Here is an 8,083-nt window from a genome sequence, read left to right as displayed (position 1 = left end):
TGACCAAAAAAATGCAGAGTGCAAAGCAAGCAGCAGTAAATCTAATTTACAGATAAAATGCAAAATTACAACTAATATGAGCCAATGTGCAGCAACATGAAAAATCAATGAGTAGTAAAATTGGCTTAGCAGAGTAATGTAATGTGAAATTTAGTAGCACTATGCCTGGCAAACAGCAACAGCAAATGCAATAACTTATATCTAAACATGACATAGCTCAAGCAGAAAAAATATTACAGTAAAAACAACAATGCAGATAAGGGAAATGTATAATCACATCTTAATGTCTAAGTAATTAAAGTGGTGCACCACAACAACTGATTGTAAAAAGAAATATTACCATGTACTTGAAAAGAAAATTATAGATGCAGTTACTGGTATTAGTCCCTTCTTATTGTTCTTTCCTTTCCAAGTGCTCCTTTTTTAAAGAATGTGGATCATAAAATAATTATTTAATAGATCTGTTGACAGAAAGCGTTCACATTAGTAAATGCATTTCATTTTATAAAAGCAATGCTGCAACACAGCTGGAAACCAGATATCAAGTGAAATAAGCAACTACGAAAAGCAAAGTATAAAAATATCATTCAGTAGTCATGTGACATTTCATAAGTTAGTAGCTCTCAACTCTCGTAGAAAGACGCTTGTCGTAATCAGGTGTGCAGATGTACGAATATTTCCCATCAATTCATAAGCATTTCAGTAATTAGCACAAAGTGCGAGTAATCATATGTTTTCAAGTAACGAGGGTGTTGCATTAGCGATGAAAGGCACACCCTAATGGCTTGTTCTCCAGGTGTTTGACACGTCCCACGTCCCCTTTTTTTTTTCTACCTGTGCCGCTGAAAAGGGCTCGCAATAATGGCTTTTTCTCCAGGCGTCTGACACAGCTGGGTGCCCGAGACGCATTACGTGCAGGTGGTCACTTAACTTTCGTACGGAAATATTTACCGCTACAGTGACAGTCATATATACAAAATTTCACAGGTCGAGAATTTACTTTGCAAATGTGTAGAAACAAAATCCTATGAATATAACAGTGCCCAAAAAATGTTCAGTGGCATTGTGATACATTCACACATGATTCACACATGTCATAACTCTTAAAGTACGATTCTTGGTTTCCAACATCCTTTTTCACAAGTCAAGAGTCCCTACCCACTATTCATTACTCCTTACCTTATTACACATATACGTATCCATCGACACTCGTCAATATTTCGTCATTATAAATATGAAGCATATTCAAATAACTCATATAGCCTCAGCCTATTAATCATAAACATACCTCAGCAGCATAATACACATCGTCGTCGTAAAAATAACATCATAACACCTCAGTCAAATCTCAAAATCGTCGTAGCTTCCTCCAATAATTAAAAAAAATTCTCTGCTCATGTCAAAAGTGTCATCTGCCTCAAAAGTACTTTAAAAATCATGAATCCATACCAAATACATCATTCAAAGCTCTCATAGTATCACAATGGTTCCGAAAAAATATGAACAGTTTACAAAGTACAGACAAAATACAGTTTCATAAGTGTGAAGTTATCCAACTGTATAATTGCGTAAACATGTGTCACTGATGTAGTAAAATAAATGTTTGTCTCTCTCAGTTAAATAATCAGATAGCTGTGTAATTTGTGTGTTAGAGAAATATGGTACCGATGTGTAAAGTTGTATAAGCAAATACCATATTAGCTAGGGTTCCTTGTGGTTGCCACACACATGGTACACAAAGTAGGCGTGTACCCCCCTGAGGATTAATGTAATTATACTCCCAGGTGTTACAAATTACCGCAATGGAATGAAATGTATCACGGAAAACTTTCTTTGTAATTAAAAAAATCTTTAAAAATAAGTGTTTTAAGTATAAGATTAATCACTCAAATGCGTGTACTGTAGCGTTAAACTGTGCGTCTTGTCGCAACATAATCTCTGTGGAAGTGTCGTAGTTATCGTCCTCCGAAAGCTAAGTTCTGCAGAAGTCAATGTACTTACCACATGATAAACAAAAGTGAAATGCTTTGCGTATAGATGTCGTAGTTATTATGCTTATTGGCGTGATGAAGAAAGTACTGTACAGTAACGTAATGTTGTGCCACGAAAAAGGCTGTCTCATTGTTGCTATACCACAAAAGTTACTACTAAAACATGTTTTTCTTTCCAGAAGAATTCAGAAAACTGTGCAGATATAAAACAGATACACCGCAAAAGCAACATTGTAAATTGTCACTCATTAGTAGCGTCGTGATAAAAATCGTGTAGCTGTCACATAAACTAACCTCTGTGTCATCTGGTATCTCTCAGAAAGCACTTTAAATTCAGAATGTATTTTCAAATAAACCAAAATGTTGCATTAAAATCTCATTAGCAGTACTGGTAAATGTTCTAAGTATGTAAGCCTGATAGTCGTTACGTAATCGTGCAACTAGCAAGCCAGAATGTACAAATACAACACTGTGTCGTCTGTTCACTGTAACAATGCATTCGTAATTTCTGTTTAAAAATGTTCCCTAGGTTCTAGACTGGATATTTAACTTCAAACATTGTTGCATGTTAACAGTTTCTTAAGTCTGACAAAGCATACTAGAAATGTGAAGTGAAAAGTTTTATGGCAAAGACAAAGTTAAAAAGCAGATTATCTTTCAATAAATGGTTTTACATGTGAAATCTGGTGTAAACCTTTACTCTTCATAGTACACAGAGTTTGAACTTGAATGCAATTGTCATGCGGTATACGTCGGTAAAGAATGCTAAATCTTTTCTCAAGGCTAGCGTCTTTGTTATTTTTCCCTGAGCCAGCGGGCGCACGCGGCTGCCTGCGGTGCGAGTCATTGTCTGTCCCTTTGTTGGCGCGCGTCGTTATTGGGATTAGGAGACCTAACTTCTACAAATTCGCCTTGCCGAGAGGGCCCTGCTCTGTTTGAATCCCGCCAGTTCTGATGCAATTCAGGTCTGTCGTTACGATCATATCGTCTGTCGTCATGTCGGTAGATTCCGTAGTTTCTTCCTTGTCGGTCATGTGGTGGAGAATTTCTCCCTGAATCGTAACTCCGCGCTGAACTGTTGCGTCTGAAGTTATTCTGTCTCCCTTGATAATAATAGTTCTGGTTGTCATATTGTCTATTTCTATGGTTATCTCTGTCATATTCATTTCTACGGAAATGCGATCTTTCTCTGTAACTATTTTTCTGCCAGCGGTTGTCATAAGGGTGGTGTCTGTTTTGGTCACGATTTGTGTTGTGAGAATAGCCTTGTCGTGTCAAGTTATTACTTCTTTCATCGCAGAATTGCGACGGATGTGACCTGTAATTGTTATGTTCCTGTTTCCGCTTTCCGCGATTGTCAGTGTCAATTTCCAATTCTTGTAACAGTCCCTGAAAAGCTTCAATGTCGTCTTTGCAACGTCCTGCCAAAATAATATGTCGTAAATGTTCAGGTAATTTGATTAAGCAAATGCGGATGAGTTCTGAGGGGCTGTATGGGTTTGAAAGATATTGATTCTTATGCAACATGTCTTCAAAATATTTGACAAGACTGGAAAATTCAGATTGTTCGAAATGTTTCATCATTATGATACCATGTTTTACCCGGTCTTGTGTGGCTTGAGACCAATATGCTGAGAGGAAGGCATGGTAAAATTCTCCTTCACTGTGGCAATCGTGAATGACCGACCGCATTCTTACAGCTGGTTCATTCTCTAAGTAGCCACACATAAATTCTAATCTGTGCTCTAATGACCAGTTGGGAGGAAAACAATGAGAGAATTGATGGAGCCATGCTTGTGGATGAATGTCGTTGCCAGAATTCTTAAATGTTTTGAATTTACGTGTAGTAATGAACAGCTTATAGTCAAAGTCATCATGTCGGCGAGTCGCATATCGGTCATTGTCACGTCGTGTCGGCTGTTCAAACTCAAAATTCGGTGCACATTGCCAATTTCTTTCATAACTTCCGAAATGCCCTGTGTTATTATTTTGCGGCTTTTCCGTGTTTCTAAGTCCCTCTTCCCGTGTTGGAGCGCCAGTGTCCTCTGAAATACGTAATTCTTGTATTACCTGTGTCAGCTGATCTTGTACTTCCCGGATTTCTCTTTTGTACTGTGTATTGATTTGATTTTGATTTTGTTTGAATTTTCTTATTTGTTCATACTCTTCTGTGTCAGTGAAGGCTACAGGTGTTGTGTTATTCAGATCATCATGTACCTTTGTAGATAAGTTAGTGACCTGATCCGAAAGTTCGGCTACTTTATCCGATAGTGAAATTATTTCCTCTGTATGTTTTTCTGAACCAAGTTTCAGATTGTCCATTTGTGTTGAAATCGTATCTACTGTGTCCTTTAAGTTTTCCTGAGTTATTGCAAGTTGCGTAACCGAATCGGTAGATGCAACTGAGTCAATTTTAGCCCACAAGGTCTCATGATTTTCATGAACAATGGCTTGCAGTTCTTTTATGGCTGCTTCGTGATTCTGTAATGCATTTTCATGCCGCGAAAAAATAGGTTGAAAATGCTCACAAATTTGTGTTTTTACGTCATTACAGACTTTTTGACATTTCGATTCAATGTTATGTAACTCAGTAGTTAAATCTTCACGTGTTTGTTCAAGCGTGGTGTGAAGATTTTGTTCCATTGCTTCTAACTGTTGCTGTGTTTGTCTCTGGTGTTGTTCCATTGTGTCTAACTTTTGAAGCTTTTGCTGTGTTTGTCCCATTTGTTGTATTAATTGTAATAACAATGCATTGGTGTCTGAAACATGTTCCTCAGTGCTTTTCGGCAGTGAATTTACACCGGAAACATTCACATTTTGACAAGCAGAAAATGTGTCTTGACTTATTTGAGAAAACGGTGAGGATCCAAAACCTGAATCTACAGTATTTGCGAGATCGTGTCGTGTCATTTCGGCTTCCTGAGGCGAGCTATTGCCGACCGATCGATCGATAATGCTTCCCTCTTCACTAATTGTTTCACTGTCCACGCCATTGTTTGACGCCCGCTCCATTTCCCTGTGCACAGTTACCAAATTACTACTTTGAACATTAGTAAATTCATTACTCGGCGGCGCTGATAAGCTACGCTCGTCATCACTATTATTTCTCAGTTTAGTTTGGAGCCTAGTGTTACGTTTTTCACACGTCATTATTGTCACAGTATTTCACACGATAACAAAGAAAAGCACAATTTGAAGATCAAAAATAAGAGAACACATTAAAATAGCACTGAAAATAATATCTAGTTAATTGCAGCTGCGAAATACTTGGTGCAAATCTACATGCATGCCAAAACTGTTTTACTGTACAACAATGAAAGACTGCAACTACAAAGGAGATTTTCTCTACAATTACGCGCTAGCAATAAACAATAGCTACACTAATTACACAAACTACAAGAAAAAATCAGAAGATTCCAGTGAGGTATCCTAGGCTAAGGGTCGACATATGAAACGTCCCCTTAAAACAATTATACAGGACTGTGCTTAACCTGACACACAATATTTTTAGCGCAACGCAATCTGACTTTCAAAATTCCCTACAAAACAATGGCCCTGACTAACATTAAACTATACCTTTCACAAATCACTTACCTCACAAAAATCTTCGCTGCTCAAGCTACTGCAATACAGCAAGCGCCACTACTGCCAGCTAAATAAAAGATTCAAACTACTGAAGGCACTAACTACTGATAGGGATAGTTAGCAAATGAAAGATATTAATAGAGAACAAACAATGTATTTACCTTAATATCATCACAAGTCATAATATATATATATCAGTTCATGACAAACTGCAAACCTCCGCCATCTCTCTCCCCACATCCACCACTGCTGGCGGCTCACCTCCAACTGCGCAACGCTACGCGCTGTTCACATCCAGCTGCCGCTGCCCAACACTACAATGGCAGACAACAATGCAAACTAGCCACAGACTGCACACAGCACAGCCAGTGATTTCACTTTGAGCGCTACGTAACGTTGCCAATAAGAAAAAAACAGCCTACTTACATAGAGAAAACATAAACAGCCTACTTACATTCTGTTTGTGTAGTGTTGCAGCTGGCCCCGTTGCTCCTTTAACAATTCCACAGCCGGATCCCAGGCTCTGCTTACCTGGTACCCTGTGTCACGGTTCATAAGATCGTCAGCCATTTTAATTCGAGATATGCGCCACAGGTTAGATGTTGTGGCCAGGGAGCTGTTACACATTCATCTGTACATGGTAGCCTCCTTAACAAGAGAAGATTGGGATTGGGTAGACCGTGCCTCCTGGTCTTTAGCTGAGTGTGCTAGAAGGAATGCCTCTTCTTGCCAATCTGCAAAGGTTGACCGCATGAGTAAGAAAGCACAGCAGATGGAAGAGACACGCACTGTGACGAATCTGAGTGCCATACAGTTTGATGATACAACCTTAAAGGTACTCAGCAAGGGTCTCAACTTTGCTACGACCCCTAGAAACGTACCAATTTCAGGTTTCGTCATAGCAGTAGACCAAGTTGCAGCCACACTTCCACCTAATGTGGCAGAGGAAGTCCGTCGAGAGACCTGCAGGGCCCTCACCAAGGCCAGGCCGCCGAAATCGAACATCACAACCGAGGAGAGGCTTGCACTCAAGAAACTCCGGGAAGACAACAGCATTGTGGTACTGCCAGCAGACAAAGGGAACTCCATTGTCATCTTGCAGCAGGTGGATTATGATGAGAAAGTACGCCAACTTCTGGAGGACCCTGCATACAGATTTCTGGAGTGTGACCCCACGGACAAGGTGGCCAAGAAGACTAGTGCTCTCTTGAAGGAAACAGGGATGCCCGATAAGATCATCAGACAACTACGGGAAAAAGTGCCAGTGCCACCTAGACTGTATGGTCTGCCTAAAATACACAAGGAGGGCGTGCCCCTACGTCCAATTGTCAGTAATATTGGGGCACCTATGTACACAACAGCCAAGTACTTGAAAGGTCTCCTGTCTCCATATGTGGGGAAATGGCCACATCCGCAACTCAGAAGATTTCCTGCAACGCCTCAAGCAACTGCACATCACAGATTCGGACATCATGGTTAGTTTTGATGTGGTATCGCTGTTCACCAGGGTCCCACTGAAGGACTCACTAGAACTGATTGCAGAGAAATTTGACGGTGCTCTGTTGGACCTGTTCAGTCATACACTGACATCCACATATTTCCTGTACAGAAACCAATATTACGAGCAAACTGAATGTGTAACTATGGGCAGCCCACTGCCCCTGCGGTTGCCAACATGTTTATGGAGAGTTTTGAGGAGAGGGCATTGGAGACAGCCACATTTAAACCCAAATGCTTCTTTAGGTATGTGGATGACACCTTCGTGATCTGGCCACGTGGGATGGACAGGCTCAATGAGTTTCTTGAACATCTTAACTCATGCCACCCTAATATCAAGTTCACCATGGAACTGGAGAAGAATGGCCAGCTGCCATTTCTGGATGTACTAGTCCAGAGGAAAGCAGATGGATCAATTGGCCACAGTGTGTACTGAAAACCAACACACACTGATTTATATCTGCAGGTCAGCAGCTGTCACCACCTTGCACAGAAGAATGGGGTTCTGAAGACTTTGGTCCACAGAGCACGTGCCCTGTCAGACCAAGAGAATCTACCTATAGAGATAGAACGTCTCAAAACAGTTTTCTCCAAGAATGGATACACGGACAGACAAATTGAGAGGGCACTCCAACCAGCCACTATACCACAGGTTCCTGAAGAAGACCAAGATGAAGCCAATAAGGTGGCATATCTGCCCTATGCTGGCTCTATTTCTGCCAGAATCAGTAGGATCCTCGGTAAACACAATATCAAGTGTGCTTTCTGTCCATTCAACAAGATCGAGGGACTGCTGGGGAGTGTCAAAGACGACCTGGGGTTACGAAAACCAGGGATTTACAATATACCTTGTCAAGGTGGCATGTCCTACATTGGCGAGACGACAAGAACTGTGATCAAGTGCAAATAACATCAGAGGCACACTAGAGTAAGACAGGTGATTACGTCAGCCATTGCTGAACACTGTCTAGAACCAGATCATGCCATGAAGTATGAGGATACCAAGATTC

This window comes from Schistocerca piceifrons, chromosome 3 (genome assembly GCF_021461385.2).
Source record: "Schistocerca piceifrons isolate TAMUIC-IGC-003096 chromosome 3, iqSchPice1.1, whole genome shotgun sequence".
NCBI classification, from domain to species: Eukaryota; Metazoa; Arthropoda; class Insecta; order Orthoptera; family Acrididae; genus Schistocerca; species Schistocerca piceifrons.
This window is presented reverse-complemented; position numbering follows the sequence as displayed.